This window comes from Taudactylus pleione, unplaced genomic scaffold, assembly GCF_031769625.1.
Source record: "Taudactylus pleione unplaced genomic scaffold, aTauple2 ptg000053l, whole genome shotgun sequence".
Lineage (NCBI taxonomy): Eukaryota > Metazoa > Chordata > Amphibia > Anura > Myobatrachidae > Taudactylus > Taudactylus pleione.
This window is the reverse complement of record NW_028284455.1, coordinates 39004424-39031047: the sequence shown is the minus strand read 5'-3', so window position 1 is coordinate 39031047 and position 26624 is coordinate 39004424. Positions and strand designations below refer to the sequence as shown.

The following is a 26624-nucleotide window of genomic DNA, read 5'->3' as shown; positions in this document are numbered from 1 at the left end:
CCCGTACCCAACCCGATGCAGCCAGCTGTAAATTGAACCTACATCCAGACAAAATGTATCTACAAGACCATACCAACAGTTAACATCACTAAAATCAAATGAAATACTCCAGATACATACTGTCAGTCCTCTACCTTTCGAAAGAGCAAAATATTATCCTTAATCTCAGTGAAAAAGTTCAAATACATTTTAACAAAAGAGATACATATTTATAATTGATACTAAATATCAACTGACTTTAGTATAAAAAGTGTTACAAGCAACGTCAAACAAAATATGACAAAGCAGCAGGAGCCAGGTTCCGCAAATGAAGGCTAAGAAAAATACCCAGAAAAAGAATAAAATATGAACCAGGCACTTATCGCTGATCTGTGATCAATCTCTTGATTCTCAATTCCTATAACCATTCACATTTTCTCAGATCACGTTAACACTGTAATTAGAGCAATTATTGAAAGATAATGAAGTTCTCCGTTCTAGACTGGTTTACCATTTAGTTAGCCCTTGCATTGTGGCCAGGAGGTAGTCTGGTGGCATGCCTTCATTTAGCACAGGGCTCAACAAATTCTGCTTGTTAGAGTGACCAAGTTTCTAACATGGCGGCTGGTGATGAAATATAAAATGGCCAAAACTGATCTGCCAAAATATCACCACATTCTTCCCATTATACTTGCTATATAAATGTTGCTGCCTTTAGTCAAGTGTGAAGTACATTGGGCCCACGTCCAGAATACCCAGAGCAACAATAAATGTTACAGCAAAACATTTTCTAGAGCAACTATGCAGATTTGTTGGGACAATTATTTCCAATGAATGGGAGCTATAGATCTACTACGGTCAAAATCACTGATACAGTCCGAACATTCAAATATTGCTATCTTTAGATTGGTGACATTTTTAAATATACTTGTATTTGTGCTTAAAGGAATTGCTCACTCTCTTCAACAAGGTTCTGTAAGTGCAGAATGCTAAACCATCAGACTCCCAACTTCAGGGCAGACATAATTCTTTATCTGCTACACTGGAGAGGTAACAAGGTATATTTAGGGCCAGATTCAATTAGCCTTGTTAATTAGCAGCACAGGAAAAAGGGGTGATATCCTGGAACTTTTACACCCGAGGCTATTCAATTAAAAGCCCTTTTCCTTGCGCTGTTAATCTGCCACTAACTATCATAAACCCATAGATTCTGGGATAAGTACCTGGAGCTATAGATTAAGCTGCAGTGACAAGGGTAGAAAGGCCTATTTAAGGCGGATTTATGTTCGAGCTTCAGGTGGAGGTGAACAGAAATATGCATTAAGTGGCTGCCGTGGGCTGTAATTGAATAGCCCCGGGCACAGCATCCCAGGTAATTAGACATTTGGGGCTAATTTAAAGGGTGCAATATATTTAATGTGCTGAAGTTAAAAAAAAAATATTAATTACAGATTTGAATATTGGAAAGGAGTTTGAGTATTATTAAATTTTTCATTACTTAACAGGGTTTTTGAGATTCAAACACATGCTGCATGTTTTCTTTAGCTTTAATACATACCTTACATTTTTTTTAATCTTTAGCAATTGTTTACTAATGTAAAATAATCATTGTTTCGCTCACATCAATAATCTTCCATTTCAGCAACTGTACTTTATACTTTAATTTTAGCAGATATTCTATTGTAGTGGTTTACCACATATTGATAGATAAAAGTCATTGTTGGATTACTGTGAAATGGGTTGGCCCTCTATTAAGCTATAAAAATAGGCATAGGTCATACTCTACACTCTGTGCCAAGTGCATAACACTTTCACATAAAATTTTACTTTGTCCCTGCTTTAAAATAGCAATGAGAACCGAATAAGTGTTCCCACAGAACGCCAATATACTTTCCTGTTTGTTCCTCTTAGAATAATCTTTTACCTGCTATACTTTCCTTTCATTAATGCTTTCGAGTATGGTGTGTGCCAAGGTCCATTACACTATTATGACTATCAGTGTTAGGGGTCAATCCAATTAGAGCGATTCTCTCGCCCCCGCGAGTAAGTGCAGCTGCATGCCACACTTACAGTACCTCCGGATTCGCACATTTTTGCTCGTAGCCCTACAGTGTGAATTACCGTGCCGTTGCTGGTGTTTCTATGTCTTTCCAATGGTAATTCACCCCTAATTGTATTGACCCCTTAGAGCACAGAGAGAAAGGAAGAGTATTTGGCCATATAACTTGAAGCCATTTTTAAAAGTGCATCATTATAAAGGAATAATAGACCTTAGAACTAGATATTTCCTTTTGAATGTCTTCTCTCAGATGATGTAGGAATGTAATGGTAATTCTGGCATGTTTCTAGCATATGACAAGAACCTGTTTGTACGTCATTCAACAGTAAAAATGTTATTTATTTAACAATTATTTATATAGAACACACATATTTCAGTGTTTTACAGCGACTATTTGTACGCTCCACTAAGGCTTGTGAATGACCAATCTATATTCCTTACCACACGGACACACACAGATATACACGTTCATTTTCGGGCAGAATCTAATTAGCCTACCAATATGTTTTTCTTTTTATTGTTTGAGAAAACCAGAGAACCCAGGGGAAACCCACGCAAACACAGGGAGTTCATTCAAACTCCACACAGATAAGGACTAGTAACAACCCCCAGACCTCACTGTAGCAAGTCAGTAGTGCTAGTCATTATGTAACAGCTTTAGTAAAAATTACTCCAAAATATTTAGAAACCACTCACTATAAGGCAGAATATTAAATGCACATGTTAGATTGTGTATTAAAGTCAGCTCTGGTCAAGTACTACCACGCGGTTTGCACATATATAGTAATACTATATGCTCGTGTATGTCGAAATAACTGGGAGCAACAGGAACAATGCAAGAAAATCTTAATTAACTAAACGGTCATAGGAAAAAACAACTGTTCACTCTGTAGTTAGGGGAAAAATGCAATTGTTTTTTGGGCGGCGATAAGTAAAGGGCACCCGAAAGAGCAATTCAATTGTTTTGTCATCAGGCGTGACTACATTGCTTGTCGCGCCCGGATGTACTGGGTTTATCTGCGTATAGCAGACCCGTGCAAAGTCCTGGCTAGGACAGCCAAGCAGTAGTTTGGCTGTCCTAGCTATTTTCGCTAAGACATTTCGCTATTTTCTGTTCGCCACCTCAGGAGGCGGCGAGCAGTAATCTGGGTGCACGCGGAACGCATGCTTAATTGGAGCTACAACCGAATAGCTCCATCGAGTGTGCATTACTAACGGGCACCCCCAAAAAAATTTAATCTCAGATAATTTGTTATAAGAGTCAAGTGTTAACGTATCAATTTAACATTCCAAATTACAATTAGAACTGGCCTATTCACATGTAATGACAAGGTCAATGTAAACTATTGTAAAAACACGGAGATGTAGTAGCAGTCAATTAACATTATTGTAAAATGTATAAACAACCAGGGATACAAAATCAAAAGATGATGTGAATGCCTTTATAAATAAAGGGAAATATGCTGTATACAATAAACTAAAACCGATAAGTTTAAGCAACACAGTGAGAAGGGAGAAAATAAATACTACAAAAGAAAATTAAATAATATTTATGGTGAACTGCAAAATATTTCATAAAGGATCAGTATTGCGGTTAAGTACACTAAAAAGAGATCTTTTGTAAAAAGTCAGCAAATGTGCAAGTATATATAACTGGTCTAGTTTCTAATAAACATTTATCCACACATTTAAAAGTGGCATATGGATATATTGTGCTAGCCTGCATAAATTCTAGTGTCTTACTTTGATTTCCCAAGTAGGCAGTAATCCAGTTGTGTCCTACAGATTCAGAGAGCAAAGGGAATAACACAATATTCCCTTTAGTTAAGCATTTTAGTTTTTAAAACAGTAATATAATTGTGTGCCATTCTCACATAATGACTGAATGTTCAGTTCTCCTGGGCACCTCTACTCTCTTTCTGAATAGGTGTCACTAGGACCAAATTAAGTAAATTGTTTGTTCTTAGGAGAATTCAACCATGTTTCACTAAATTTACAGCAGGTTGCATTTTTTGATGGTGGTAGCACATAAACATTGGCTTGGTTTTACTCACTCCCTCTTCTGCTATGGCGATCATCAGTAACCTGCATGAGTTTTGAGAATGCCGGTTGTAATAAAGTAAGGAAGGGAGAACTTTGCACCATCTGCCCGATGCTCCTGTTTCCAGGCGCCAGCTGAAGTAGGGCCCTGCACAGACACTCTTGTTTAGCTAGCTGCGGTAGTGCAACTAAAAATAATATTCAATATAAAAATGTATTTGTACCTAGAAAGCAACTGTGTCATGGCCCTGCACAAAAAAAGTGAAACTGTGCCCACACGTATGAAGACACAAGCTTAAAACAATAAAGAACAATATTTAGTAGTGGTTGAGGAATGAGATGTATAAGCCAGTATCATTTGAATGCAGAAAACCCATTCAACAGTATTTGGTTAATACACATTCATGAGTAGTGTTCCCTCTAGCTCTGGCGGGAGGCAGGACGCCGGAGCTAGAGAGGGCATGGGCGACAGAGAAGGGGGCGTGGTCATCGGAAAAGGGGGCGTGTCTATAAGAAGCGTCCCCTTTCCGTCACTCTTGGGGGCGTGCCCGGCACTTACGGACACGCCGGGCAGCCCCCAAGCCCTGCAGACAGGGAGAATATTCTCCGGCGGTGACTGGGTCACCGCATGTTTCTCCACCCGCGGGACACTGCGTCCCGCGGGTGAGAACGGCTCCCGCAGGCTGTGAGGGCAGGGTGCTTTTTGCCCTCCAGAAGGAGGGCAGGGCGCCGCGCCCCGCTAAAACAGCCTAGCGGGAACGCTACATGAGGAGAGAAAATACCCAAATTAACTATAAACTTAGCGCTACTTAAAGTTTGTTGATTATTACGTTTTAGAACTTTGTTTCATGGCGCACCTTCTAGGTTTATGTCATGAGGTACCTTAAAAAAATGTAAGTTAAAAATAAGTACATAAAAAGTACAAAACAATAAAAAAAACCAAAAAAAAAAAAAAACACCCACAATGCCCTAGGAACCTTCAGTGATACTCTGGCATTAATCGGAAATGTAGTCCGGAGGTCTGCTACACATGGTTTTTGCTACAAAGGGATACTTACACATTTACAATACTAAAGAAAATCCCCAACGTATTTGAAATAGTTAAAACAATAATGCACATACTGTATTGCTTTCCAATGGTTAATAAAACAAATTTATAAGGCTGGTTTACTACATCAGACCTTATGTACTGTAGCTGTGGAATATGAAATGTGTAGTTGGAGTGTAAATTAGTTAAACACCAAGCTTTGACATTCCTACCATTACCAAATGAACACCGTACTTACAGTAATCACTGTCAATTTATGATAGTTTTTTTCCCCTGCAAATTACAATGCAGATTCAGTATTTATATATCCCTCTGCTGTTACTTAATGCTCGGGCTTCAGCGAGAATCCTGCACCTCCCCAAATTCGGTAGTCAAAAAAGGGGAGAAGTGTCTCCGCACAAGTTTGGAAACAATTGTATAAAGCCAATGTCTGAAGTTGTATGACAAGAGAGCAAAAACTTATTACATTCAGACAAAATAATTATATAATCAGAAATGCCATCAACAAACAAAGTTGGCGGTGCTCCCCTAGAGTAAGATATAGTATCAATGAAGGGAAAGGAAAGAAAACTCTTTTTGTTGGGGGCACAAACTTATCAAAAAAATATATTTAAACAACAAAAAGAGTTTTCTTTCCTTTCCCTTCATTGATATCTCCCCAAATTCATTGAATTATTTTATGTCCCTACTGATAGGAATAGATATTTTTGTCTGAAACATCGCGGCTGAGCCTTGTTCCATAAAAAAACAAAATATTATTTATATATACATTTTTTTTTTTTTCCATACACATTACCTGTACTGTGCAAAGGTTTTAGGCGGGTGTGGAAAAAATGTTTCGGAAATAGAAGTGTTAGTAGTTTATTTTGATCAATTAACAAAATGCAAAGTGGATGAAGAGAAGAGAAATCTACATCAAATCAATATTTGGCGTGACCACCCTCTGCCTTCAAAACAGCATTAATTCTTCTAGGTACACTTGCAAAGTCAGGGATTTTGGAGGATTATAGTCAGGTGTATGATTAATCAATCATACCAAACAGGTGATAATGATCATCATTTTCATATGTAGGTTTAAACAGTCATAAACTGAAACAGAACCAGCTGAGTAGGAGGCTACAGAGGTGAGGTTGTGGAAGACAGTTTCATGTCACAGGTCACATACATCATGGCAACACTGTGCACAGCAACAAGACACAAGGTAGTTATACTACATCCGCAAGGTCTCTCCCAGGCAAAGATTTCAAAGCAGACTGGGGTTTCAAGATGTGCTGTTCAAGCTATTTTGAAGAAGCACAAAAAAATGGGTAATGTTGAGTTCCGTAGACGCAGTGGTCGGCCAAGGAAACTTAGTGCATTAGAAGAAAGGCACATCATGCTTACTTCTCTTCGAAATCAAAAGATGTCCAGCACAGTGCCATTAGCTCATGACTGGCAGAAACCAGTGGGACCCAGGTACACCCATCTACTGTTTGAAGAAGTCTTCGACGTGCAAACAAGGCCAAGCGACTCAACCATGCATGAAAACATAGGAACTGGGGTGCAGAAAAATGGCAGCAGGTGATTTGGACTGAGGAGGCAAAATTTGAAATATTGAGTGTCTGCAGGCAACAGTGAAGCATGGTGGAGGTTCCTTGCAGGTCTGGAGCTGCATTTTAGCAAATGGAGTTCGGGATTTGAGCAAGCTGTGGTTAGTTCTCCAAGATTTTAGGACCAACCTCCCTGCCGAGTTCCTTCAAAAACTGTGTGCAAGTGTACCTAGAAGAATTGATGCTGTTTTGAAAGTAAAGAGTGGTTACACCAAATATTGATTTGATTTAGACTTCTCTTCCGTTTATTCACTTTGCATTTTGTTCATTGATGAAAAATAAACTATCAACACTTCTTTTTGAAAACATTCTACTTTGCAGCATTTTTTGCACACTTGCCTAAAACTTTTGCACAGTAATAAATATATATATATATATATATATATATATATATATATACATACACACACACACACACACATATACATATACACACATACACACACACACAGTATATAGGAATGGAATGACCATTCTTACAATTTATCCTAATTTTAATTTAAATATCCCCGTTTAAAACACTTCCACCATAAAGAATTAATGTATGTCTTATGGGAGCATTCATGAGTTAAATTAGCTTCTTTTGTAAAGAAAAACAAAAATATATGGGGAATCAATAAAACGCTCAGTTTCACTCTATTGCCTCTGCTTATCTGATTAAATGCCACCTCAAAATCCAAAAATTTACTTTTTTTTCTTCAAGGTGCCCTCAAAGTACTCCAAAATCAGCCTTTTTCCTTCTTTTTTTTTTGCATTTTTCGTTTAATTAGTGTGAGATTAAATGGGCTCGATTCAATTGCCCGCGATGTAAATAGCGCCAGGAGATAGCTCCCGGAGCTATTCTATTCTGAGCGGTGTTTAGTCGGAGAATGCCCATTCTCGCGACTAAACACCCTGTTTAAGGTGCGAGAACAGGCATTCCCTGACCTAACTTCCCGGCACGATGCTGTTTTCCAGGCGCGAAGCGCAGAAAACAGCCTCGTGCCTGGACTTTTGTCGGATTTCTGCTCGCATCCCCGACAAATCAGCCATTTGACACCATTTAAAAACCTACAGTACCTTCCTAATGCCCACAAACAGCCTTCTATACGGTCCTGCTAACGGAATTATCCATTTTGGGGGGTCCAGGATGGTTTCCCCACATTTTCATGCATTTCTCATTTGGTTGTCAATTAGCACCCCTCCGTTGTGGGTAGTGCAAATAGGCATTTTTAAATGAATTGAAGAATTCTCGGGAGCGCGCTTCGCTGCGAAGTGTGCAAGTTTCAAGAAACAAACTTGCTACCCGCACGTAATAGGATTGACCCCTTAGTTCCACAGCCACCACCTGCATTTAGTACCACAAAAATATCTCTCTCAGACACATCCTTAATATTGTGATGGGCAGACTCTGTGGCGCCCCCCAGATCCTAGCGCCCTAGGCAGCTTCCTAAAGCTGCCTAATGGTAGAGCCGGCCATGGGGCTGTAGTGGGAATCGAACCCACGACCTCAGTGCTGTGAGGAAATAATGCTAACCATTACACACTGTGTTGTCATTTGTATAGCATCTTCTTCTCACACTTCCTTTTCTATTAATTGACATATTGTAACGTAAAATATATATATAAAAAAATAAATAAATTTAACACTGTATAAAATATTAAGGGAAAAGCCAACAAGGAGATTTATGGTGCTTTTGGCCGACATTCCGGTGTAAATGGGTCATGCAACTGTGCATTCTGGCTGGACCAAAATGCAATATATAGCACCTATCCTTGTGTATCAATGCTTATTTCCCTATAGATGGTAAGCTTGCGAGCAGGGCCTTCCTACCTATATATCTGTCTGTTATTATCCAGTTTTGTTCTATTAATGTTTACAATTGTAAAGCGCAACGGAATATGCTGTGCTATATAAGAAACTGTTAATAAATAAAATAAAGAAAGAAAGGTTCTTGACTATTAGAACATGGTATTTATTACACACCATGGGGGCGATTCAATTGCTGGTGTGTATTGTAGATCCCTTCTAAAGAGCCCAGGGACTATTTAATTGTCATGCGCAACTAACTGAATTGCCCCTTTAATTCCCTGAACTTCCCCTTTCTTACACCCTAATGCATGGGATTAGAAGCATTAAGCAGCTTTTCCCATGCTCAGTTCTTGGCACGCAGCCTGGCACTCACAGCCAGAACCGAAGCCATACTGTATGCGGAAATCTGCGATAAGTGTAGCTTTGAAGCTGGTCGCGCAAAAAAATTTAATAGTTCCCCAGGCTCTTTAGAGGGGAGCTGCAACACACAACAATTGAATCGCGCGCCCCCAATTAAGTGCTGAATAAAAATTTACATCTGTGTAATTAAATTAAAACAGAAAAAGGAAAACATAAAATACTTCTCAAACCATAAAAAAGCACTAACACCTGAACGGACAATAGCTCTAAAGCCGAATACGACATATTGTGCGGTCCGTACACACCACACAGTCTGGTGAACGACCGCACGATATGGCATTCCCCCGCCACATCCAAATTTGTTAGTCACATGCTAAGACTGAGCAGCATGTTCGGCAGATCTGAGGATGCGACGTGCTCCTCAGCGGAAAACGGCCGTCAGAAAACAACAAATCGTTTAAAAAAATCATCTAGTGTGTACCCACCTTAAGCACACCAAGCAGTTAACACCACACTGAACTGGAGTGATAATCACAGCAAGTACATAGCCACGCTGACATCATAAGTCTTGCAGCAGTGAAATATGATACTATCCAAAGGCATAATCCATGGATGAGAACAAATCATATCAAATGAAAATCTGCATAATCAGGAGCGTAACATGGCAGACAGACGCAGTGGATATGAAAAAGGAAGTTGCAAAACACAATTGAGTATAATCCCAGAAACAAAAACAACAGCCATTTACAATTCAGGTCATAACTTGGAATGGTTTAACGCATCAGCCATGGTAGGTGCTGATATAAGCAAGAGTCAGCAGATGGCAGGAAACAGCACTGGATATTTTTTTGTGTAATATAACAAAACATTACAATAAGTGTTATCTGATACCACCAGCTTAAGCGTATACTTGAGTGGCCAGTACAAATAAATAACCAACAGCAAATTATTAACATTATAGATTAACTCTTTCTTTGCACTTACATATTACACAGTGTTGTACAGAGAATGTTTGTCATTCATATCAGTCTTTATCCCATTGGAGCCTAAGAGGGAGATTATAGTGGCATGGATCGTGCCGCTATAGCTATTCCTGCTTCGCCTCTTTATCAAGGCGAAGTAGAAAGCAGTACCAACGAGATGTATGAATATCTCGAGTGTAAACTCCCCCCTCCGGTGATCCCTGACAGAACCCATAGCGCAGCCCAATGCTGATGCGCTGTCTCACTTCCCGGCCGGCTCCACTGGGCATGTGCAAGGTCTGGCAAGCATCGCAAGATTTCCCATGCAGAGCCCGGAGCACAGCAATCAGGGACAGTGCTGTCCCTGTTATGGTGGGGCAACGACAGCTTCAGCTGTCGAAACAGATAGCTGCAGCTGCCGGAATGGTCAGTGTCACTGACCATTCATACAACTCGCTGCACATTGGTGCACTATATTAATTTCGTTATAAGCCAATTAACCTTTTAGCATGTCTTTGGATTGTGACAGGAAGTCAGAACACATGGAAGAAATACACACAAAAACTTGGAGAGACTGTATAAACTCCACACATATAGTGCCCTCGTTGGGAATAGAAGCCACTGTGCCACCATGCTGTCCAAGTGTAAACGATGTAACTATCCAGAGAAACATTTTGTAAAGACCCGCAAAATGAAGCGCATACTACAATGTCTGTGGATATGATTTAATGTCACAACATAATAAACACCTTTATTCTATTTATAAACTTTCATCACTTCCAAGGCATGAAAAACATATAATGTTTAGGGACCGGTACCAGCGTTGTTGAGTGGACAGACTCAACCACAGGTTATGACCAAGGTATTAGCAACAATGATCATTTACAACATATAAATCAAACTGTTAAAACAAGAATGTTCTAGTTGTAAAATGCAGAGCGTTTCAAAGGTATAATCTCAGATCCTTCAGCCTGGATCTACATTTCAGTGCTGCAGAGAACAGTAAAGCGGCCTATACACGATGCACCATGTATGACGACGGCAGATCCGATGCCTGACATATCGGGCGGTCCCCACACATGGTGCGAAGTGGTGGCCGACCGCCCGATATGCCGCCGCCACCTCCCTCCCTCACCCGCATAGCGCAAAATGGGGTCGTACATCGCATCCCCTGATCGAGTGAATTTTCCGTAAGATCTGGGGATGCAATGTACGACCCCACGGGAGCGTGCATGGGACGATATCATGCCCATACACAGTACGATATAGCAGCTATATCGTGCCAATCCGACGGATTGGCTACTATATCGCACCGTGTATGGCCGGCACAGAACTCAGAGCCAACTTAAGATGTACAGTGCAAAACTAAAGTCTCTGTAACAGCACTCTTCCACAACACACAGTATTAACATAATGCACATTAAAGAATATCAGTTTATAATCATATTTGCGGTAATATATGTGCAAGCAATATATTATTACACACACACACACCAACACACTTTACTGATTTTTTTTAAAATTAGACGACAAGCTATAATTTGGTAAATTGATAAACTTTTAAAAAATTATATATATATATATATACACATATACACATATACATATACATACACACACTCACGAATATATAACACTTTTTAATTTTTTTTTATTTTAGACAATTCAGTTTAGCACACATTATCACAGAGCTTGATTCATTGAGAGCATTAGCTGGCGACCAGCATCTATTGTTAAGCAATGGAACAGAATGCAGCATAGGAAGGTACTGGCACACTAGCTGTTGGCACACACACCTGGCATATATCTGCTGCAGGAATAACAGTCAGCAGCACGCTCGCACCGGGGAACCGTCCTGTTGTAACCGGGGCTCCTGCCCCCGCCCCTTCTTAGGTCTCCTGCTCCCCACTGGTAACGTATCGTCCCCCTCCTCCTCCCCGGGCGGCGCGGCTGTAGCTGTCCCGACCTTATCCCGTATCCCAGTCCCTGGTCTCTATCAATGCGCCGAATACCTCTTCCTGACTCACAGACTGGCACTGGACGCCGCCATCTTTACTCCCCCTCCCCGGTTCTCTAGTTCCCAGCCCAGAGGTCCAGCGCATGTGCAGTGAGATCCCCGTGAGAGAGTCTCCTCCACTCCCTCGGTACCTGTCAGGCGACTGTCAGCTGACTGTATCTGCCTGACGTGATGACAGCAGGAAGCGTCTCTTCTCCGCTGTAGTCATCTTTGTCATGGGCAAATTCTCTCAGGTGGTTTTGGAACAATTTCCAAATGATAAATGTTGTTAATATCCTGTCCTGTTCTTTACTACAATTATGTGTAATGCTAAGGATTTATGTAACCACTGTAGATAGATAGATAGATAGATAGATAGATAGATAGATAGATAGATAGATAGATAGAATGCTCTTTTGGAAAAGGCAAAGTTAGTTCAAGATGGACAGTGTCAGTAGCTACCACTTTAATATAATTTATACCCACAGTTGTCTATTTGGCAGGAGATGCTAAGTTGAGTGCACACAATGGAGTCTAGTCAGACTGTAGTACATGCCATGTTCTCATAAGCAGGGCCTGCTCTACTCGCCACATGGTTATATTCCCCCCCTCTATGTCCACCTGGATGGTAGGGAATGACGTTAGACACTGGCTGATGATGTCATGGTCAATCTACGAAAGGGGATCTAGCTGCTTCCCTCTACCCCAGGGAGTCAGTTTTTAGGGGGCTTAATTATGGTGTCACCACCACTCTCCCAGAAGTAGAGTTGCTGTACGTCCCGGTTTTCCCTGGATTGTATCGGAATCCGGGTCTGTGCACCGGCGTCCTGAAAACAGTCTTCAAGATGCCCAAATGTCCCACTTTTGTGGGGTCTGTTAAAGGCACGCTCTGCCAGGCCAGGCAACAGGGAGGTACTAACAGATAAATCCACCTATAACCACTGCCTGCACTCTGCTGATTTATCTGTTGTACCCATGGAGTCTTTTGATTTTCCAACACCGCCAGTGGCTGGTACAATAAAGTTTTTTTTGTTTATTGCAGCACAGCGCACGTGATATCATGCCGTTGTGCAACGGAAAGGCAGAGGAGCCATGGTGCCAAGAGGAGCAGCCAAAAGACACAGAAAAAGGTAAGTATCTGTGGACTGGAGCCAGATAGATTCTGGGCATGAAGGGATCTGGAGAAACAATGGGATCTGGAGAGACAGAAGGGAGCTGGAGAGACACTGGGGGATGGAGCTGCAGATACTGTACACGGAAATGAGCCTGGAGAGACGCAAGGGGAGATGAGGCTGCAGTGGACTGGGTGGAAGTGGCTGGAGATTATGCAAAACTGGCAGGATTAGAAGAAAAAGGCTTGGGGACAGTAAATCTTTAATAAGGCACCAATTATAAAGAAACATCATTAAACACCAATAAATTATATGTATAACCTGTATTTTGCCTTCATGGCAATATAATGGGGTATATGTAATAGGGTGCAATGTGGGTTGACTTCACTGGTGAGATCCCCTCGAATGTGTCACAGTTTTTTCTTTTTGAATTACAGCAACCCTACACAGATGGCACTGGAGAGAGAAAAAGTGGAGTAGTTTCCCCAAAGCAACCAACCAGTAGTGCTAGATAAATTACAGAATCTGATTGGTTGCTTTGGGCAACTTCTCCTCCAAAGATGAGTGACTGGGCACAGCATCTGGGGGTGGGATGCATCCGGGGATGGAGAGCCATCCTTTTTTATGGTGCTTTTTTATTATATATATATATATATATATATTATTATTATTATTATTATTATTATTATTATATTTTTTATTTTTTTTAAACGGCTTTATAACCTAAGTGGCAAAACATGTTAGTCACTTTAAAATAGCTGTGGTGGAGTGTTGAGAGAAGCACTGTATCTAGCCATTTTAGTGAAGACCACATAGGTGCCGTCCCTTCCCCTCTCCCCTCCTTCCCACACACACATATACATTTTGTCATCCTTGGCATTAGCACATTGCATCACCACATTGTCAAACATATTATATTACCAAACCACACTGACTGCTTTATTAAATTACCACACCAATCTGACAGCGTTATTACAGCACAAGTCTTACACCACACTACACTTGCTGCTATTTTACAGTACTACACAAAACTAATAGCCATATTACAGTACCTCACTACATCATACATGCCTATCATAGGCGTAACTACCATAGGTGCAAAGGGATGCCGCTGCTATGGGGCCCAGGGCTGGGGGGGGCCCATCTTCCTTGTCAAAGTTACATGTGTTATGTACATTCTTCACAATTGGGTGGTGCATAGGGGCTATAACAAACTTTTGTTATGGGGCCTTCAAATACCTAGTTAGGCCCCTGGTGCCTACTGTCCCGGAAGTTGCAGAAGATTCCCGATTCTTCAGGTAACCCCCCGCACCCCCGAAAGAATAGGCAGATCTGCTGCATCTTGCCCTCTTCCTTGTGATGTGGGCAGGATGGGGAGATTTTATGGGAAATTTGCGGGTCCGTAGGGGGAGAGCAGGGCTAAAATTACGTGAATCTCTGCATTTATCCCCGCCCCTTTCTCACAGACCGGCGAATTGCGGCCTTTACCCGTGAAGGGGCAGGGCCTAATGACGTCTACAGACTGGCCCCGCCCCCCGAAGCTGTCAGCAGCAGATCCTCTCCAGGCTTCTCCTGGAGAGGAGTTTTATAAAGTCAGTAAGTATGCACTACATTGCCAGCCATTTTACATTACCTCATTACTCTGACAGCCATATTACAGTACCATGCTACACTGCCAGCCGTATAACAATACCACACCATACTGACACGGTGCCATATCTACTCTTATTAGAACCTTATTAGAAATATGATGATCTTGGTCTCCCCACAAGGTCCTTTAGCAGCCACTAGTACACTACTATCTAAATTACATCATCATTCGGTGGTAATGATGTATTTTCCATTTTCATACAAAAATGCATACTGTAAATATTATGTAAAATGCCTGAAGTGTACAAAAAAGATACCATTACTCCAATATTTTCCACCTACTCTGAGTCCTATCCAGTATCGAATTTTGCCTAGGGGCTGCAGCCACCCCCCCAGTAAAATCTACCAACTCTGTGCACTGGCTACACTGTGACTGGCAGTGGCTTCCCAGTGCCTGCCAGTCACATATACAACAGACAGCCCCAGGGGGAGGTGTCTCCTCCCCCTGGGATTGCCAGTCCGAGCTGCTATTAGTAGAGAGCGGTTTCCAGCTGGAAACTGCTTCTCTGCCTTTCCGCCAGCCCTACCCGGCTCTTTGAGTCTGCAGACGATGCAGCCCTTTGGAAGCCGGTGATATGCGCATGCGAGGCACACCGCCGCTAGTCAGATTAATTGTGCAGGTGCCGGGGGAATATTTTTCAGCGACGGCAGCCCCGTCAACTAAGAGGGTAGGAGCCGTTGGTCCTATCCTCATTTACTCTCACCTGAAAATGTTAAAATATAAATAAATTAAATATTTGCTTGCTATCCCTGCTATAAGCAGTACAAATACTCAGGTAAATATTTCAGTACCTTTCTGGGTTGCATTAAAGTTGTTTTGAAAGTACTTGTAGTAATTCTGAGAAATATCATGGAAATATGTATTTCATTTAATATTTTGTAATTTTTTTTGTATAAATTTCATAAAATAATATATTTAATATTTTAATTCCATTATGCAATAACAGCCCTACATGAAAATATAATGTAAAATTTGATTGATCAGACTAAAAATCAAGTTATTAAGGGAAAAAGAGCCTACGGAAATAATTTACTATGCAGCGATTTTAAAAACCTCCTGTGTCTTTCTCGGTTATGGCCAGCTGGATTTAAAGTGGCAGTAATTTTAACTACAGAACCAGGCATGTTTTTAATTCCATATTTTTGCCCCTTTAAATCTAGTGGGCGAAACCGACGAAAACGCAGCTGCTTTTAAAAGCTCTACATAGTAAATTTAACCCTATAACATGTGGTTAATAAACAGACAAATGTGTTCAGGCATAAAGCATGTCTACTTGTAAAAAAAGAGTGACACCAAGTGGCTAAATGTATAAACTACAGCTTTATATATTGCAAAAAGACATTAGCATCAACATGCATAGATATAGATAAGGCGGCACTCAGCAGACTTGGAAATGAAGTAAATAAAAAATCCTTTAATCCAACGATTCGGGGCCAACCCCCGTCTTCAGGGATACATACATGATAATGGACAAACTGTGCACATATATATACCCTCAAACATAACTAAATCACATGCCAATTACACTCACCTGTCCATCTCTGCCGGCCACAGGACCAGACTACATGCTGGAAACAGTCGACGCAGTCGCTATGACGTCATCTGTTGGAGACGTTCAGAGTGAGGCACCATGGGAAGGATGATGAAGTTGCCTGGCAACCACCACATCTGTACACAAAACACAACAATGTTAAAAACATGTAGACAGTGCTTACTAAAATCACAATATAAAAGATTATGGATAAGTACAGTTTCTTATCAGATTACTGCCATATAAATTAGATATAAAAGTAAATGCCTCTGCTGGTTAATATATATACTCATAAGAAACACTATAAACCCAGTGTTTCATTTAACCCTTTAGGTGTAAGAGTGTTAAGTGTTTGACCTACTTTCTGTAATAGAATCTTTTCCCTATTACCCCCTCTTTTGCTGATTGGTACATGGTCAATGATAATGGCTCGAATACTCGCCACCCCATGTTTGGCCTGAGCACAATATCTGGCAACAGGTTGGTCACTGTAGCCAGTCTCAATTGCTGATCTCATGGCACTGCAATGAAGCGCCATGCTTAAGGAAATTGCCGCTGGATTTTACCCACATAGGCTAAACCACAGGGGCAACTTAACATATACACCACATGTGTGGGCAGGTGACTGCAAATGGAATGCTACATATTTTTCCTGTGTGAGGATAGCCGAACGTGTTACCTACCATCAAAGAACGGCAGGTGACACAGCCCAGACACCTATGGCAGCCTGTTGGAAAATGTCCAGGTTTCTTTTTGTCCCAACCTCTGATATCAAGTTTAACTACCTGATCCCTAATGTTCTTACCCCTAGTGTAGCTGAATAATAGCCTGGTATTGTGTAGGGAGGGTAGATCAGCATCACTATTTACAATTGGTCACCATTTTTTAGCTTGCTTGTTAATGATATGACTATTATGATTAAATCGATTGAACCAAAGGATACTATTGGATGGCATTAATGCTTCAGTTGTATTTTTTGGTGTCAATGTAATGTCACGGGGGGTATACAGTACTTTCTGCTTAACTACAAATATGGAAATCCTCTCCATAGGGATAACGGATGGAAACTCTCATGACGAAGCAGAGTGTTTCTGTCCGTCTCCTTACTATACAAAGGTGTACTAAAATGTTGGTTACTATAAGAAATATTGACATCCAAATATTGTATAGTCTCTGTGCTGATTTTGTTAGTCAGCTTGACTACACTGTTGGACCGATTTTAATAGTCTAATATATTTTTTAACTTTGTTTCTGTACCCTTCCACAGTATCAAAAGATCGTCTATGTACTTTAAATATAAGATTACATCACTGTTAACAATACCACCAGAATATAGTAATTTTTGCTCAATACCATGCATGTAGGCATTGGCGTACGATGGGGCCACAGAGGACCCCATCGCACACCCAGCCTTTTGAATATAGAATCTGTCATCATGCAGAAAGTAATTTCTGGTTAACACTAACTGCAACAAAACCATAAAAAAATCCACAGGCAGTCCAACATAGTATGGATTATTAGTAATCAGATTCCTGACTGCCTCTATACCCTCATCATGGGGGATGCAGGTGTAGAGGCTAGTCACATCTGCACTACATAGCAACAAATTGTCAGGCAAAGGTCCCAGATTTTGAACTTGAGCAGTAGGGAAGTTGTGTCTTTTAAATAAGAATGTGACTGTTGAATACATGGATTTAATAGGTCTAAATAGACCGTTTTAGGTAGCTATAATGACCCCCTTGCTGAAATTATGGGTCGGCATGGTGGGGGTCTACCAGACTCTTGTGTATATTTGGGACCATGTAATATAGGAGGACAATGGGGTGATCTACCAACAGGGCCTGATATAACTCAGTAGAGATGATATTTTCCTGCTTTGCTTCCATTAATATTTGCTCCAATTCTAACTTAAATTTTGCAGTAGTATCTGATGTTAATAACTCATGTGCTAGCATCACTAAGTTGTTGCTGGCACTCCTGGTAGGCGGCCAGATCTTGGACTACTACGGCACCTCCCTTGTCCGCACCCCCGATTATTATATTTGACCTTTTGGACAAGGACTTCAAAACTATGGATTCTTCCCTAGTAAGATTTTGGTAATTCCTGTGGCTGTGGTTGCAAGCCCTCTTTTTCCAATAATCTTGTAAAAGTCCTAATGGACGCATTCTGTATGGTGGGGTCAAACTTTGGACCGGGTATTATTTTCTTAAGCTGTGGTAGAATAGATGAAGTAGGCGTCTCTCTGGGAGTAGCGGCAGCTTTGTCGAAGTATTCTTTTATTCGCAAAGTCCTATTAAATTTATAGGTGTCCACCTTCCATTGAAAGGGATCCATCCTGGATGTAGGCAGCACATTCATTTCAGCCTGTGTTAAAGGATTGGCTGAGAGATTAAACTCTAAATCTGTTACTGGCGTGGCGTTTTTTTGGTGTTGTCTCTGGTTTTGCCTCGCACTCCTCATCCTCTTATAGGTGGAGTGTAGGTAGTGGATCAGGTCTGTAGCCCCAAAGGGGGAGCTCTTTCTACTGAGGTGGAGGGCTGTAATTTCGCCTCGCTCATAGATGTAGTAGATGCTTTCATTAATAATGAGGCGTTGTCTTCGGAATTTAGGGTTGTTAAATTTGTCACCTCTGGAATTGGTGTTATTGAGTAAACCGTCCTCTGCTCATAGGGCCTGATTCAGACCCGGTCGCAAGCGCTGAGCGCTCGCAACGGGGTCGATGGTGGCCCAGAGCGCATGCGCACGACGGAGCCGACTCCGTCGTGCGCATGCGCGAGACCCGGATAGCAACGGGAAGCCGTCGCTCTGTGTCTTGCACCAAAGGGGGCGTGCTGTCGATGTTGAGTGACAGCACGCCCCCTTTGGTGGGCGGGCCGGGGGGGGTGGCTACCCAGACGGAGGCGTTCCCATGAGAACGCCTACCGTCTGGGGCCGGCCCCACTGACATCACAAGGGATGTCAGTGGGAGAGCTGCTCTCTGGGGCTTGCGGCAACGAGACGACCGGCTCTGAATCAGGGCCATAGTCCTGTTGGACTTTATGTAACTTTTCTTTTTTGAAAATAATTAATTATTTTTTATATTGTTCCATTTGTGTGTTAAGCTTATTTAGCTACTGGTTGTTTGAATCCTGCAGTAGGCTAGCTTTATGTGATGTCTCAAATTCTGATATCTTATCCTTGGCTAAATTGAGTTCCCTTGTTGAATTCTTTATTAGTAACAGTAACAGGTCCATGGAACATGTGTTGAGGATAGAGGGCCTGATTCAGCAAGGAACGCAGTTGCTAATACGCACGCAATTTGTCGATTGTTGCATTCTGCACATGCGTATGCCCGTGCGCAAACTAGCAATTCCAATGAGAACTGCGATTGCAATGCAGACCCAGAGTAGAGTGATTGACAGGAAGCTCCATTTGTGGGTGGTGACTGGGGGTGGTCGGACGAACGCAGGCGTGCTGTGTGGCCATAAGCAGCCATAGCACTGATAGCGTGCGTTGCTGTTAGCAATTTCTGAGTAAGGTCAGGGCTTGTGCAAGTGTGCATATGGGTCCGATGTTACCGATTGTTTCGCTATGTTGCCCTAGAATACGGATGTGAGTAAGGGGAAGTGGACGTCCTTATGTCAGGATGCGATAGCAATGTGAATGCAAACATTTAAATATCACCGCTGATGTTAGCATCTGTGGTGCGTGCGTATAAGCAGAATTGCGATCCATAGTGAATCAGACCCAGAGATCCATTTTTAGCAAAAAGCCAAGCTGTATCTGAGGATGGTGGGTATCGTTTGTGCCTACGTCCAGGATGGTTCCCTTTCAAAGGAAGGTGGACACCTATAAATTAACAGGACTTTACGAAATAAAAGAATACTTTGACAAAGCTGCCGCTACTCCCAGAGAGATGCCTATTTCATCTATTCCACCACAGCTTAAGAAAATAATACCCAGGTCAAAGTTTGACCCCACCAAACAGAATGCGTCCATTCGGACTTTTTCAAGATTATTGGAAAAAGAGGGCTTGCAACCACCGCCACTGGAATTACATCACCAAAATATTACTAGGGAAGAGTCCATAGCTTTGAAGTCTTTGTCCAAAGGGACAGATATAATATATCTGGGCTGGAATGGGTATGTAATGCCAGCTGTCGGGATGCCTTCTGTCACAATGCCGACAGCGGCATCACGATGGTTGGTATCCCAACAGGGGTCGGGTAAGTATACTCCCCCTAACTCTTCTTGTAGGCTATCCCTAACCCTCCCCACCCCGCACCCTAACCCTCCACGTTAGTTCCTAAACCTAAGTCTCCCCCTTCGTGCCTTACCCTAACCCTCCCCACTTAGTGCCTAAACATAACCTCCCCAGTGGTGCTTGACCCTAACCCTACCCCCTAGGCATGCCTAACCCTAACCCCCCCAAAACCTAATGCTAACTCCACCAACTGAGCTAAACCTTACCCTCCCCACCCCCCGCGGCTATCACTATAGGCGCTCGGCTTACCTTTGTTCAGGCACGTGTTCTCCTGGATTCCATCGTCGGGATTAAGATAGGCGTCGGTATTTGGACACCTATCTTAACTCCCTTGTCGGGATTCCAACGTCGTTATAAAGACCGGCGCCCATCCTCACACATGAAAAAGATATAGCATTCCATTTGCAGTCACCTACACTACTGCACATGTGGTGTATATGTTAAGTTGCCCCTATGGATTAGCCTATGTGGGTAAAACCCAGTGGCAATTTAAGGAACGCATGGCGCTTCATCGCAGTGCCATTAGATCCGCACTTGAGAATGGCCACAGTGACCAACCTGTGGCCAGACACTGTGCTCAGGCCAAACATGGGGTGGTGGGTAGTCGAGCCATTATCATTGACCATGTACTAGTCAGCAAAAGAGGGGGAAATAGGGAAAAGATTCTATTACATAAATTAGTAGGTAGATTCAAACACTTAACACTCTTACACCTAAAGGGTTAAATGAAACACTGGGTTTACAGTGTTTCTTATGAGTATAACCAGCAGAGGTATTTACTTTAACCATATATCAGTAATCTAATATGAAACTGTACTTATCCATAACCTTGTATATTGTGATGTTAGTGAGCACTGTCTATATGTTTTTAACATTGTGGTTGTGTCTTGTGTACAGACGCGGTGGTTGCCATGCAACCGTGTCATCCTTCCCACAGAAAGAGAGGCGGCACTCAGAGACTGATAACAGGGTGTCCTGAGGAAGGGGACTTGATCCCTGAAACATTGACCAAATAAACACTCTGTGGTAGGGTTCACTGTTGTTATCAGTCTTCGAGTGCCGCCTCTCTTTCTGTGGTATTAATATTGAGGGTGCTTACTCTCTAGGAGGGCACTGGAGCCAGGTACATTTATTGTAGACAGGAGTGCCGGTAAATGTCTTTTGTATGTATATACTGTGTATATATATATGGAATATTTATATATATATATATATATATATACTGAAAAGCCAAAAGTCATGGGATTGCAGTATGTAACGGTAATGGGTTGTCACCATACTGTGACACCTTGGAATTGCTCAAACCTGCATCAGTTGTAGTTTGCCATCTCGTTGGTCAATGACAGGGCATGATAGTGGGTGCCCGAAGGATAGTACATTCTATTTCTAAAGTTGTGCGGACATTCAACATACCTCGATCTACTGAGTCATGTGTGTACAGGGAACAGCTCATGGAAGGCATGGAATGGTGCTTAAAGATCGTGACTAGCGGCATCTGATTGTCCGTGGTAAGAGACAAGCGACACTGGCTCAAACCACATTCAATGCAGGAGGTGCCAGATGCATATCCAGTAGGTTTGTGCAGCGTTCTTTAGCTTACATGGGATATGGGAGCAGAAGACTCGCCAGAGTGCCCCTGTTAACACTACGACACCGGACACATCACATCACCTGGGCTTGTGACATTGGGCCTGATTCAGAGCCGGACGCAAATGGCCGATCGTACGTTCGGCGTACGTGCCGAAATATGTAAATTTAAGCGCTCGCACGTAATTTCGAACGCACCTAAAATTCCACCCCAAAGACTACTGACCCCTCCTCTACCTAACGAGCGATCCAAATAGCGAGCGTACATCCCCAATGTGGCTTGCAGGAAACGCACGCACAAGTACAAACCGGAAGTGGGCCTGTCAGATTCCGATTACCTGCTCGTTTATTCTGCCTACCTCCCCCTCAATCGTATCATGCCAATCAATATCTCAATTAGCTTAATTGCTCTTCACATGTTTTTTTTTTATTTGACATGCAATAAACTTTACTCTTGTCCGTGTTTGTGTTTACCCGCAGAATACGTACGGTTTAAACATTAGCTTTCATTTGTCAAAATACATGTTTGAGCCAATTATCCATTTGTTTTCTGTGTTTTTACCCACGCATATTTTACTGGGTTCATTTCTTTATTTAAATTAGCTTACGCATGTCACTGCATCAAGCCTATCATAACTCTCAATAGATTTTTGGCCCTGTCGAACACATGACTCATACACTAACCAATAGAATGGGTCCTGTTAATTACCCAAATACATTAGCCAATCAAAATTATTTTCTGGTCTTTATTAAAACTGTTTTATTAAAAATACACCATTGCCATCATGAGAGCCTCTGCATTCACCAAGCGCGAGCTCCTGGTTTTAACAGAGGTGATGGACAGGCGGATCACCAGCCAGCCTCCCCCCATCACCAATCGTGAAAAGCGTTCCGCATATGAGGAGGTACGTGGACGCCTGCGTTCCTTCGGCTCACGCCGCCAGATCGGCCAGCTGGAGCGCAGGTGGTCCGACCTTCAACGGCGGACGCCCCGCTTGCTGGCATGCTTTCGCATGCGGATAGCGGAAAGTAAGTTTTTTTGACTTTGGTGTTCATGTTTATCTTTGTGGCCCTAACTGCGTGTGCATGTTTTCTTGTATGGCCTGTTTATTCTTTGTACTCATATCTGCATGTGCATGATTTCTTGTATGGCCTGTTTATTCTTTGTACTCATATCTGCATGTGCTTGTTTTCTTGTATGGCCTGTTTATTCTTTGTACTCATATCTGCATGTGCATGTTTTCATGTATGGCCTGTTTATTCTTTGTACTCATATCTGCATGTGCATGTTTTCATGTATGGCCTGTTTATTCTTTGTACTCATATCTGCATGTGCATGTTTTCTTGTATGGCCTGTTTATTCTTTGTACTCATATCTGCATGTGCATGTTTTCATGTATGGCCTGTTTATTCTTTGTACTCATATCTGCATGTGCATGTTTTCATGTATGGCCTGTTTATTCTTTGTACTCATATCTGCATGTGCATGTTTTCTTGTATGGCCTGTTTATTCTTTGTACTCATATCTGCATGTGCATGTTTTCTTGTATGGCCTGTTTATTCTTTGTACTCATCTGCATGTGCATGTTTTCATTTTTTTGGGTTCAACAATTAGCGTTTAACAAGGTGATGTTCTAAACTAACCTCAATTTGTTTTCCATCATTTAGGGGCAGAGCGAAGACTACGGCGTCATCGCCGTCAAAGACGGCGCTCTTGTCCCCTCTCACCAACCCCCAGCCAAACCTCCTCTACCCAAAATTCCCCCTCCTCCCCAGCCTGCCCAGACCCTGTCGCCCATCCCTCTGTGCTACTTCCCCTCCATCCCAATTCCTCCTCCCTTCAAACCACCCCTCTCTTGACCACCCCATCGCCGGAATCGGTCATCACCCCTCCCACCTCCTTGGGAAATTTGTCCACCTCTGAGGAGGACGAGGGAGTTGTTTCGGGGCCAGCCGTCATTCAGAACGGTATGTTTCCCTTTTATCCTTTTTTTTGTTGAAAATGTGTTGATCTAATCCTTTGTCTGTGCCTTTCCCTTTTTTTGGTTTGCCAAAAGTTTTGTTATATATCTGTTTGTATTTACATTTTACTGCTGTTTTCCCCATACACATATCCCACATGGCAAAACAGTCAAACTTGTCTGTCTGTTTTTTTTGGTTTTTTTATGGTTTTTTGTCCATTTTTTGGGGCTTCTGGGTTTTGTTTAAAATGTGCTTTTGGTCACACTATTGTCACTTTTTGATAACTCTCTTTTGCTTGTATTTTTTTGGAGATTCTTAAATTATGGATTCATTGTAGTAAGCCCCACAATTTTCTAACCCACAGAGGACCAGAGGCGTTTGGCGGACCTAGCCGGGTGCGTACAAGTGATGCGGGGGCACGTTATCGGCCTGCTGGTGGTCCTGGATCGTATGGCAGGGATTCAGTGAGTGATAGTGTTTGCAGTTCCTAAAAATGGCCTCCAGCCGTGCTGGAGGCTGAAGTGGTATGTGAGTACCATCCACAACCCCTATGATGTGTGGGAAGCCAGCTATTTGGTAAAAATTGGCCTTGGCCACACTAAGGGCACCCATATCCAAAGGCATTTTAATAAAATGATGGAGGTGCTTGAAAAGGGCCTCCATCACTGCCCTCAGGATCCTGGAAAAGGAGGATTGGGATATTCCCGCAACTATTCCCACCGTGGTTTGAAAGGATCCTGAGGCACAGAAATGTAACACCACCATAAATTGCGTAAGTGGTGGTATTGCTGTAGGACTGTCAATTTGCCGCTCAAGATCACTCTATTAATGAGAGAGTGTCTATGATGATTTGGGGCGGAAGACGGTAGCGTCTTAACACCTCATCATCGGGCATTCCAAAAAGGGTGACACGTGCTCGATATATCTGGGGCCTTGCAGGCCTACGATGCCTACGCCTGGGACGAGATTGAGGTTGGTCGGCTTCCGGGAGCATGGCCACAACAATCCGACCAAGATGAACCTGAAATGGCAAGAATTGAATGTAAGGTTTGTTTGCCCCCCCAAAAAATGAAAAATACTTATCTTTACGATACAATCCAATGATGCTTACATGCCGGGGTATTGTCATGATTTACCAAGGCTAAAAAAAAAAATACCCGAACAAGGTAAAAATGTTGGGTGGCCATTTAGGATTCTTAATTTGGTAAAAGACAAAACATAAAAGGGGATAAACACACATTTCTCCAAAGAGCAAAACGACAGTGCGCAGACTTCCACAATTTGGGGCCCAAAAAACAAACAAGATTGCTAACGGTAAATATCACCCAATTTAACTACAGAAAATAAGCAGACAAAAATGCGCTAATTAGTTCGCAATTACAATACAGAAAATAAGCAGACAAAAATGCGCTAATTAGTTCGCAATTACAATACAAAAAATAAGCAGACAAAAATGCGCTAATTAGTTCGCAATTACAATACAGAAAATAAGCAGACAAAAATGCGCTAATTAGTTCGCAATTACAATACAGAAAATAAGCAGACAAAAATGCGTTAATTAGTTCACAATTACAATACAGAAAATAAGCAGACAAAAATGCGCTAATTAGTTCGCAATTACAATACAGAAAATAAGCAGACAAAAATGCGCTAATTAGTTCGCAATTGCAATACAGAAAATAAGCAGACAAAAATGCGCTAATTAGTTCGCAATTACAATACAGAAAATAAGCAGACAAAAATGCGCTAATTAGTTCAGACATTTAGGAAACACAAAACCAAAGGTAAAAACTGTAAGGTGAACAAAAGTTGCGAAAAAAATGACACGAACATTTAACAAACAAGTGAAAATCAAAACTTACCAATACAGGATATATAAGTCATCGGACAAAAAGGTTGTTGGGGCAGAGCCAAAAGAAACCTACAAAAGGATAATTGTGAAAAAATTAGAGAACAAAATAAAAAAAAAGAAGGATAGCCAAATTGAACAAAAGGAAGACGGCAAAAAAATTACCAAAAAAATACACCACAAATAAAAGAACCACACCAAAAAAAGCGAACGGAAAGATAAACTCCAAAAAAATGCACAGAAAAAAACGCCAAACACCGCCAAATACAATTCCCGCCAACAATCCACTCCGACCAACGTAACCTCCAACAACCAACGCCCGCCACCTAGACTCGAGACGGCCAAAGCCATAAATAGTGTTTATTTTCCCGCTCAAATTAAGGAGGGATCATAGGAACGCACAATCAATGATGCGGCCGAATAATAAGGACGCATGTATAAATATGTCACGACCCAAAAAAAACGGTCTGGTGTATTTCTTGTTTTGGTATAAGAAATTACTACAGACTAGCCAAACAATGGCCAAGAGGCGGCCGGTAAGTTTTTCAGGCATTTCCAAACAAGCATTATTTTGAGACAGAATATAGTGAAAGTTTGCACGCTACAATTTCACAATTTTTTTGAAAATAGGTGTGGAGGATGACATGGAAGAGGCTGCTGGGCCCAGGGAAAAAGAAAAGGCAGCCACAATTCACAAGAAAGGAGATGGAGGTTTTGGTTCAGAAGTGTGTGGACATCCTGCCACAAGCAGACAGGAATATGGGTGCAAGCCAGAAGTGGAGAATGTGGGAGGAGATAGCCAGTGCTGTCAATAGGGTGGGTGATTATGTCCGTCTAGCCCGGGATGTCAAACGGCGGTAAGT

At 41.9% G+C, this 26624-nt stretch overlaps 1 protein-coding gene across 3 annotated transcripts in view; it reads right to left on the bottom strand.

The window, feature by feature from the left end:
* The window catches only part of DNAJC13 (DnaJ heat shock protein family (Hsp40) member C13), a 232834-nt gene extending 220874 nt beyond the window's left edge, over positions 1-11960 (bottom strand). For all 3 annotated transcript variants that reach the window (XR_015875677.1, XM_088462805.1, XM_088462806.1), the window contains exon 1: positions 11626-11960. The gene's annotated coding sequence lies outside the window, so the exon portion shown is untranslated. The remainder of the gene's footprint in view (positions 1-11625) is intronic.
* Between the last annotated feature and the right edge of the window lie 14664 nt (positions 11961-26624).